Source organism: Brachycentrus maculatus, unplaced genomic scaffold (genome assembly GCF_059751285.1).
Source record: "Brachycentrus maculatus isolate JH-2025_06_01 unplaced genomic scaffold, ASM5975128v1 h1tg000222l, whole genome shotgun sequence".
In the NCBI taxonomy this organism is placed as follows: domain Eukaryota; kingdom Metazoa; phylum Arthropoda; class Insecta; order Trichoptera; family Brachycentridae; genus Brachycentrus; species Brachycentrus maculatus.
The window spans coordinates 1,577,399-1,588,297 of record NW_028280973.1 but is presented as its reverse complement, the minus strand read 5'-3'; positions in this window follow the sequence as shown (position 1 = coordinate 1,588,297).

Here is a 10,899-nt window from a genome sequence, read left to right as displayed (position 1 = left end):
GATTGTACGTAACATAGTTCTCTTTTATATAAAAGCACTTAAATGAATTAATATTTTATAAATTACATACTTACCTAAATTGGAGTTATAATACGGTTACCATCATCACCATAAGAAGAATATTACATAACAGGGTATTTTACGAAATTAAATTTACTTTATAGGATGCATAAATAGTTTCACGAACAGTGTGAATAATTGCACATAAATAGTAAGCAATTTTCTTGTTAGTTATTATTTTAATGAAGACGTCTTGTGTACGGTGACCATAAAAGGAACAGTTGTGTTAATGAAACTAAATTTTTTTAATTTTGTATTTCGGTGAATTTTTAAAACAAGCTATCTACTTTTATTTTAACGTTAAAACTAGTCTTAGACTGACGTAAACGACATTAGTTGTTACTTTTTGTATCTTTTTTTTTCATTGCAATGTCAGTTAGGAATTCGAAAACGTGGATAAATTGCAATCAATAGATGATTACACTATTTCGAATACATTAACTAGGGTTTAAATTTTTTCACATTATATTTTGATATCTCAACATAGATGAAGAAGTATTCGGACGTCTGAAAATCTACAGGAATTAAATCAGTCATAGGCTTTATTTAGGTCCTTATATTTTTAAATAACCCCTAATTGCCCTTATGCAATTTATGCCAAACTTTCACATTTAAGCAACAACCTGATAAGCTCTAATCATGTGATTTCCTTGGGTGATGATTTCTCACAAAAACTTCTTATTCTTGGCTTCATCCCAACTTACCATCCTCGTAGACTATTGGAGTCAGCTTTCCTCGTTCTCGGGTTGTAGGTCCTTCTATCTTGGACAATGTCACGTATTCCATAACTTTGAATCACATTTTCTTTCTATAGCATCCATAAATTTTTTGGTCTTCTTCTAGATATCTTTCGAGGAAGATCCATAGCGATTACCTGGTTCACAATATGATGGCTGTCATGGATAACGTCACTTAGGCCATGCCTACGTACCATGATATCTTTCTGTACCATCCACGATTTCTAAATGTCTTTCGAAGAAGATCCATGGCGATGTCTCACAAATACAGCGCTATATAAATTGGCCATATTTATTATTATAATTATTATCGTTGTATTAAAGTAACGTAACATTCTCCAATCTAAAATTGACAAACCGTTTAAATGTTACTTTCATATTCATTTGCATCTTCTTCTCTAGCCATATATTCTCTGCTGCTGGATATAGGCCACTTCTGTATCCTTCCATTTCCTTTGGTCGGTTGCTGTTTGCAGCCAGTTTTTACCCCCCACAGCGGCTATGTCGTCGGACCATCTTTTTTTGAGATCTTCGGAGGCCTCTTTTAATCTCCCAAGGCCTCCATCTTAAAACATTTGGGGTCCATCTTGTGGGGTCCTGTGTTGCAATATGTCCCGCCTATTGGCTTTTGAATCTAGCCACGCGATCTTTTATATCTTCTATTTTGGTTTTGTTCCTGATTTCTTCATTTCATACTTTATCACTCAAGCTTAAACCAAGCAGGGATTTTTCCCTGGATCGCTGTGTGCATTTCCATTTTGTATAAACGGTGAAATTGGTAGAACATGTGCGTCAAAATATGAGGGATTGATTTGCATTATACGTGCCGTCTCAAGGTAGAAGTGCAGTCACCCTGTCTCTAACCGAGAGATGCAGGTTCGTTTCGAGTTTATAACTTATTCATGAGTGTCCATTAGCAATTTTGCATTTTACACGCCACGGAGTTTGTGCAAAATGTTATGGAAGAAGATATCAGACTGGAGCAGATGATTGTAAAACCGAACTAAGTATAAATATTAATACCTATATGTATGTAGATCCACCCTAGAACCACTCAACGCTACTACCTTCACCATAAGTATTATCACTTTATATGGAAAGTATTAAGAAAAGTACTAAGAAAGTACAAAATATTTTCTTATAAATAAGGACCAATGGAGTTTATGTCTTAATTGTTAAATCAAACAGATTTTTCGAGTGTACTAAGTTGTATTTTATTGTTTAAAAATACATAAAAATTAATATTATGACAATTCTATCGCCTAGTTATGGCATTTTCAAACGAATTTCAAACGAAACAAAGACATTCGTTTGAAAATGCCATAACTAGGCGAAACAATTGTCACAATATTAATTTTTACGTGTTTTTTAACAATAAATTAAACTAAGAACACTCAACAATCCCGTCTCTTCGTCAGGACGAAGAGACGGGATTGTTACCCTTACTAAATATTTTTCAAGAAGAGAAAAATTACTCAGTTTTTACTTTAAAAGATCTGTTGCACATTAAAAGTTCAATAAGTGGCTTGATATTTATTTTTAATACATTTTATATATTTTTAAACTTTAAAAACGATGTCCTGAAAAATCAAGTTTTTTTGATATATGACGTTGTTGATAGGAATTACCAAGATATGAAGAAAGGTGTCAATTAAGGATAAATACAACTTCCGAAATATAAGTAGTGTAGTTAGATGATGACGTCATTAGTAAGCGATATATTTTTTACAGATTTTTTATTATTATTCAATGCTTCTTTAGAATCATGAAATATTCATCAAAATCATTTCAAATCTCATTGAAATTCTCTCGTTGTAATATTGGCCAGTCTTTTGCCTGATTTAAGAAACACAGACCAGAAGGGCAAGCAGTCTCTGGCGAACGAGTACTTAAAATATGCAATGAAAAACAAGAAAAATGCATATAAATTCGAAATTTCATAGTCCGGCGGGTTTAATGCTCACTGCTACAAATTAAACCGAAGAAAAATGTAAAAATCTTAGCAATGTAAAAAATTAGATTGAAAACAAAAGCAATTTTATTCTTATAGATATTCCCTGGTTTATTCTTTCGAATTACAAAATAAAGTTATAAATACAGTAAAACTTCGATATAACAGACTAATTGGAGGCAAGAGGCATACGTTAAAGCCGAAAGTCTGGTACCATATATAAAAATAGGTTTAAAATAAATCAAAAAACTTTTTATTGAAGATATAATCACTGTTTTTAAATAAAATTATACAATGCGAAACACAAACAATATTCTATTTATTGTCTTCGGACACTCGTTGTAAAGTGACGTTGCTGTTTGATATCGATCGCTTGCTTTCGGTAATCCTGTTTTGAAAAAGGAATAATAAAGAAATTGCACTTTTGAAGTTTGCTGTTTTATTAATAATTTCCTCTGTAAAATAACGAAAATGCGTTGAATATAGTTGAACTTCGTTATCTGTCGAATGGTCAATAAATGTTTTTATATCGCCGAGTTGTGATCTTACCACTGATAACTTCATTTTTGGCAGTGTCGTAGCTCCGGCTAGATGCAGTCTATGAGCAGGAGGGCATTACGTCTCAAATTCTAGTGCTAGACGTATGACGTGATTATCATGGCCACCGAAAATTGTTTACATACGGCAAAACTTGAATATTAACATGTATAATATTGATAGGATATTTTTAATTTCATTAATTGATTCGGCAGTCACTTTGTGGTAAAACTATCCATTTTTAATCGTTTAATAAAATGATAGTGTTACCTTTGTCTGCTTTTGTTAAGGTTAGTTGGTTGGTAACTAATAAGTCCTTTATAGATTAAGCTACATCCCAATCACTTTTGTTTTTTGTTTTCACTGGTTTATGTGTCGGGGCACATTTTTTTATTACTTCTGAACATTTTTACTTGAACGATGACGATGGATACTTTTAATTTATATACATTTGAACTTTTTTTGTCTCTTACATCCAAAGACTTTTGAATAGTGGTCCGTTATATCGAGGTTTTACTGTATTTCTAGATATATGGGATAAGAAAGTGAATATTTTTGTCGCCTTTGTTATCGAATCTTTAGATTTCCTCTTTTTAATGAAACCAAAAATTTTCATTCTTATTTTACCGTTTTATTCGTCCGAAAACACGATATTTTTTAGACAACATGAAAATGAGGGTCTTTGTGGAATGGGGAACACGACACTTTCTCAGAAAATGAGTAGACTCAAAGAAAGGACTTTTCTTTTTAATCATATTTCAACGTCAAATTATTTTATAAACGTTTTTTATTATTTTAATTCATTTGCTAGACATTTCTACTTTTACAATCTTAAACATAATAACGCAGATCTCCCCAATAAAGAGGCTAAGCTCGGAGAGGGACTTACACTTTTTATTTATTGTTTATGTTTGTTGGTAATATAATTTATAAAATTAAATAATTTTATAAAAAAAGGTTCTTTGAATTTCTTTCTAAATATCGTAGTCATACAGGAGAAAGTGACCAAGTGCATTTTTTACAAAAAACGTGATCATTGACTATTTGATATCTTACGAGCTTAATATTGCCCTGATAAAATCCCTGATGATTTTAAACTTGAAAGTATAATATATTTACATGTTGAAAATGACTAACTGCATTGATGTTTATTTTCTTACCAAGAAAAAGGGACTTAAATGGCCCTCCTGAACATTTAACGTTTTGGTAGTTGGTCACTATCTCCTGTACGACTACGATATGCTCTTTTCAATTTCTCCTCAATTTATGCCATATTTGTCACAATACACCGTGAATTTGAATCACTCAATATTATTTATTTATATTTTTAACTAATGTTTTATCTGTTATTTGTTTTTCTGTGTTTTACAAAGTTTTTTGTATTTTATATGCATTTGTGGATATAATCTATGTGATGCTGCGTTTCAATTCCTAGCTCTGGCATATTTTAAACAAGTTTTTTAAACTAATATAAATTTAAAAAAATCAACGATTTACTTCAATTTTATTACATTTTTTTATTAAATTGTTTTTTTTTTCATTAATTGATTCAGCAGTCACTTTGTGGTAAAATCTATCCATTTTTAATCAAAGTTTTACTTAGTTAATACCATTATTTCTTAAAATCCACTGTGACACGCGTTTCGATGCATTCCGCATCATTTTCACAGTAGATTTTAAGAAATAGTGGTATTTACTAAGTAAAACATTTATTAAAAATAGATAAATTCTACCACAAAGTGACTGCCGAATCAATTAATGAAATTATGCATTAATACATAGATTGATAAATAGTAAAACACTCTCCTTATCATTCATCGTTCACTTTGTGTAAGATCACTTTAAAACCAAAAACACTACTTCATGACTATCGGGTCAAATATAAAGCGTGATGTTTACAACTATTTAAATTTAACAAAAAATTTATCATCGAGATTCTCAAACGATTTTTCTACTCCAAAATGCAACACCGAGCAATTTCAGCTAAACTTCAAATATTTGGCAATCAAACATTTCAATAAACTCCCCAAAGAAATTAAAAAAATAGATGATATAAAAATACTTTAAGTTCTATACATTTAAATCTGAAAAAAATTAAACCTCCATACATTTAATGAAAAAATCTTGAAAAAATATACAAAAAAAAACTATTATATCTTTTATTATATAACACTAAACCACGAGTGTAAGTCCCTCTCCAAGCACAAGAGCAAAGTCTCTTTTATGGAGAGGCACAGTGAATCTAAATATAAAAGTTCTCCATATGTATAAATGATTCAAATGTACTGTTATAAATAAAAATGTAAATATATTAAATGAATAAAAAAAATGTTATTTTACCACAAAATTAACGATGCTTTTTAATATACAAAATATAACTTAGAAAGTTTTATTCATTTGTTATTTTTTCATTTACAAAAGAAGCCTAGTTACTATTCATGAAGAAATAGCGAATTCAATGTGGTCCACTTTCAATACATTTACCATTTTCTAGGAACACTACAATGCAATAGTGTCAAGGCAGATACTATCTTACTCTACTCCGTTTACTTCTATTAAAGGGAAGTATTTTTATTCACAGCATTTTCAGTGTGTCCAAAAAGTTGTTCACAAATAAAATCTAAGTAAAAGCATTTCTCAATCCAACATATTGTAAATTGCCATCTATGTTGGATTAAGAAAGCTTTTATTTAGCAGAGACCCTAAATTTTTTATTTGTGTGCATGATCCGAACTCCGGAATATTTTTGGATTTGGGAAACATTTTTTAAAATTTTTGTGTAGCTTTTAATTTGACCAGTTATTTTTAGTCACAGCATTTTTAGTGTGTTCAATTACTTGTTAAAAAATCTGGGGTTTCGATAATTATTTATAAGAGTTGTTTTAATTTTTTTAGTATTTAAAATGGTTACAAGAGTTTTTTTTAAATAAATTAGTTTTTTAGACACTTCCACTTTTTAATGTTAAAATTAATTATGCTGTTCCCTACAATAAATAGACTAAGCTCTTGTGCTGGGAGAGGGACTTTATTTTTATTCGGGATTTTTATTTGTTGTTTATATGTGTGAGTGATGCAATTTATTTGATGTATTTTTTTATCTTTAATTCATTTTATATTTTTTTTGCATTTTAATTTTTTTTTTTACATATGTAGGAAAGTTATTGAAGTATTTGGTTCCTTAATATTAAAAGTTCTGTTGAAATTGTTTGGTATTGCATTTTGTTACTGTAAAGTCATTTTTGTATCTCACTTTGTTTTATCTGTTTTGTTTTTCAAATCATTTTCGTGTGATTGCTTATAAACTTATCTCATTCTTGCAAGTAAAGTTAACTCAAAATTGAGCACGTATTTAATGGACCATTCATCTTCACGCTTAGCTACGGAATGCTATTTCGGAAAATGCGAGTAAAATTCTGAAAACCTGCCTAAATAATTTGGACTTATCTGACCCCATTTTCTCATTTTCCCTGTACTTGCTGTTATTGTGACAAAAGTCAATTATCCAAAAGTCAATTACGATTCGCCTTTTTGTGTTGGAATGGTTAAAATTTTAATCGAAAATGAGATATTAATTTTTCTTTTGTGCTGAAATCTGAAAATTCTTCACAAAGCCTCGTATCTGAATAGAAACTTCTAGTCGGTTACCCTTTTTAAATGTAAACCGCTTTGTTTTCACATTTAAAAAAAACTTTATTAATAATGTTTTTTCTTTGTAACAACTTATTAAATTTTCTCATCCCTTGATCACGAAATCATCCATTTTAAAGATTTCTTACTGTTTCCGTAATTTTGTATAATTTATTAATTTATTTAACGTTTGTTTCAAAACTTTTTGAAAGATACTTACAGCCAGAACCGGATCTAGCACCACTCCGAAAAAAAAGAGTAAAATACAAGTTTGTTATAAGTAGGGTTACCATCCGTCCCGGTTTGACCGGGATTGTCCCGGTTTCAGACACGGGTCTCGGTGTTCCGGCCGGTTTGGATATTGTTCCGGTTTGCGCGGCTGTCTATTTATCTATTCAGACGGTGCATTTTTTACATAGAATTATGGGAAACAGCTTTGGAAATCATGGGAAATTGTTGCATCGTATATTCAGAAGCATCACCCTAATAAGGGGGTGTCTATTCGCGATACAAATTTATTCAATGATTTACTGTAACACATTTACGCCAAATTTTGAAGTGTCGGCAAAAACAAATGTCATAAGGCAGTTTTCTAGTTAAAAAGAATTTTATATTTGTCAATTTAAAAAAATATATTGTATTTAAAGTTGTTACACTCCTTAACAGTGTATATGTAATTTTACATAATTAAACGTTCGTGAAAAAAATACATTAAAATTTAGTATTTTTTCGGCATGGAACGCATTATCGTATTTTACATTGATTTCTTTGTGAAAAAATGTTTCGCTTAACGAATATTTCGCTTAACAAGTAAGATGCTGGAAGGAATTATGCTCGTTATAAGAGGTTCCAATGTATTTGTTTGTTTTCCCTACCTGTCCCGGTTTGTAGCTTCATAATTATGGTAAGCCTAGTTATAAGTAAAGTAAGACCTTTTTTTGAGTTTATTAATATAAACACGACTATTAGATTTCGATATTAAATTTTGTACTGACATTCCTTGGTGTAATTACATTTTATATACGACATTTTGAGTGTGTCCAAATACAGTGGAAACTCTCATAACGAGTATTTGCATAACGAGAAAGTAAAAATTGGGAAAAAGTTGCTCCCTTAACGAGCGATATTTCGTATAACGAGTTACAGAGAAAAGGCAAGTCCCTTTTTCACGACATTACCTTGTGAGTCGGGACTTCCGCGCCAGCCAAAATAAAAAAGGTTTCGCGTAACGATTGTTTCGCTTGACGAGTAAGATTCCGGAAAGAATTATGCTCGTTATGAGAGGTTTCACTGTATATTTTAACAAATCTGGATTATCTCCGTTAAGAGGTTATTTTCACCTTTTTGACATCTCAATATAGATGAAAGAGAATATGGAAGTCTTTTCGTTTAAGAAATGATTTTTGTAATACTTAGCATTAAAAATAAAACGTCGCGAGAAATAAACAGTTTATAATTTTTTTGAAGTGTCTATTATAATTTTATAAGTATCTCAAGACAAAATAAACAGTTTTAATTGTAAACTTTGTAAAATAAAACAACTTTGTTTTAACCACTTTTTATTGGCATACTTATCCAACCGGTTTCGACAAGAACCTTGTCATCATCAGGTTTTATGTACTAAATTCTAAAACATTGAAATACTCATACTCAAGCTACGAATGGAATCGCCCATTACATGTCTATGACGGTCGCAAGCCGTGTAAATGCCCAGGCTTTCATATTCTTCTTCATCTATGTTGAGATGTCAAAAACGTTAAAATAACTCCAAAAAGGACATAATCCAGATGTGTACACCAGTATTTGGACAGACTCAAAATATTGTAAATAAAATAACTGGTTAAATTATTAGCTACATAAAAATTTTTATCATATTCTCAGGCGGGTATCAAGTATGTGAATTTAATCCAGGATTCCGACATTGCATACAAATGAAAAGTCATTGCTTTATAAAAAGAGATGATACCTCAGAAAATACCCAAAAGGGTCATATATAAATATGTATGCAAGGTCAAAATCCAGGATTATTTTTACAGGTACTGGAAAACGCTTAAAAGCATGATAAATAAATTATAGCGTAAAATTATACCATTTTTTTCGTCTTTATACTTAATTTTGAAAATGAATTTAAGTTTTTATTTATTATTTAAAATTTATTTAAGAATTTAAATTAATTTTTGACTTCATGAGCAATATTTAGATTCAATTAGCTTTGAAAATTATTCAGTCGTTGATTTTTGAACGAGCAAGCACTAGCGCGATTATAAAATTTTACTAGACAAGAACGGAGTTATTCTACGGCTTTAATTCTTAATTAGTGAGTGGAGAATACAAATCTCGGCGATTTTCTCGTTCTGAATATCCCCAGATTAAGATTCATTATAAACCGGGATTTCTTAAACGCGAGCAACCGATTGTATCGAAGTAAAATAAAACGTCCTCTCAAACGTCTTAGGTACTTAACATGCCTTTTCGTATCCGCGATTTTATCAAATATTATGTATTTCATATTATTTTTGACATCTCATCAAAGATGAAGAAGAATATGGAAGTCTGGGCATTTACGGGGCTGACGACCGTCATAGGCTGGTTTAAGTATTCAGACTTCCATATTCTTCTTCATCTTTGATGAGATGTCAAAAATAATATGAAAATTACTCCTGTAATTGGAGATAATCCAGATTTTGTGAACAAGTATTTGGACACACTCAAAATGTTGTAAATAAATTGTCTGGTCAAATTATAAGCTTAAATTATAAAAATGAAAATGGTTTTTTCTGGCGTTTCTCATGTGTGTGATTATAATCCAGGATTCGGATTTCACATACTAATATAAGAGTTTCTGCTTAATAAAAAGCTTCTTTACATCTCACCAATAGATGTCTCTAGTGAAGTTCTAGCGATTCAAGAAAAAGGTTTCTAAATTGGTTCATATATACAGAACTTCCAAGAATTTGAGTAGTGTGGTTGTCAATAATGGGTAGAATTGGTGAATGTTACACGTGTGTAAAGTGATCACTTAAACCAGCCTATGACGGTCGTCAGCCCCGTAAATGCCCAGACTTCCATATTCTTCTTCATCTTTGATGAGATGTCAAAAATAATATGAAAATTACTCCTGTAATTGGAGATAATCCAGATTTTGTGAACAAGTATTAGGACACACTCAAAATGTTATTATGTATTTCATCTGAATTATAATAAATATTTTATTTAGTACGAAGATGCAGTCTTATTCGAGCTATGTATAATTTTTATTGCTCAGTAATTAATGACAATTAAAACTGTTTATTTTGTCTTGAGATACTTATAAATTATAATAGGGACAGTAACAAAATTATGTCTAATAAAGTGTTTATTTCTCGCTGCGTTTAATTTTTAGTGACAAGTATTACAAAAATCATGAAATAAACATTTTTTTTAAATTAAATTTAGACATATTGAGATATAATAAGAAAGACAATTAATAAGACAAGTATAATAAAACATTTCAAAAATGTTACCTTTTACTCATCTATCAAGATGATAAAAGTTTTTTTTATTTATTTCCTAGTACGAAGGATTATATAATAATAATAAAACCCTTATCCGCAACCCAATGGTGCATAGGGCACTGTGTCATATAAACGCATCTATCAAGATGATAAAAGTTTTTTTTATTTATTTCCTAGTACGAAGGATTATATAATAATAATAAAACCCTTATCCGCAACCCAATGGTGCATAGGGCACTGTGTCATATAAACGCATCTATCAAGATGATAAAAGTTTTTTTTATTTATTTCCTAGAACGAAGGATTATATAATAATAATAAAACCCTTATCCGCAACCCAATGGTGCATAGGGCACTGTGTCATATAAACGCATCTATCAAGATGATAAAAGTTTTTTTTATTTATTTCCTAGTACGAAGGATTATATAATAATAATAAAACCCTTATCCGCAACCCAATGGTGCATAGGGCACTGTGTCATATAAACGCATC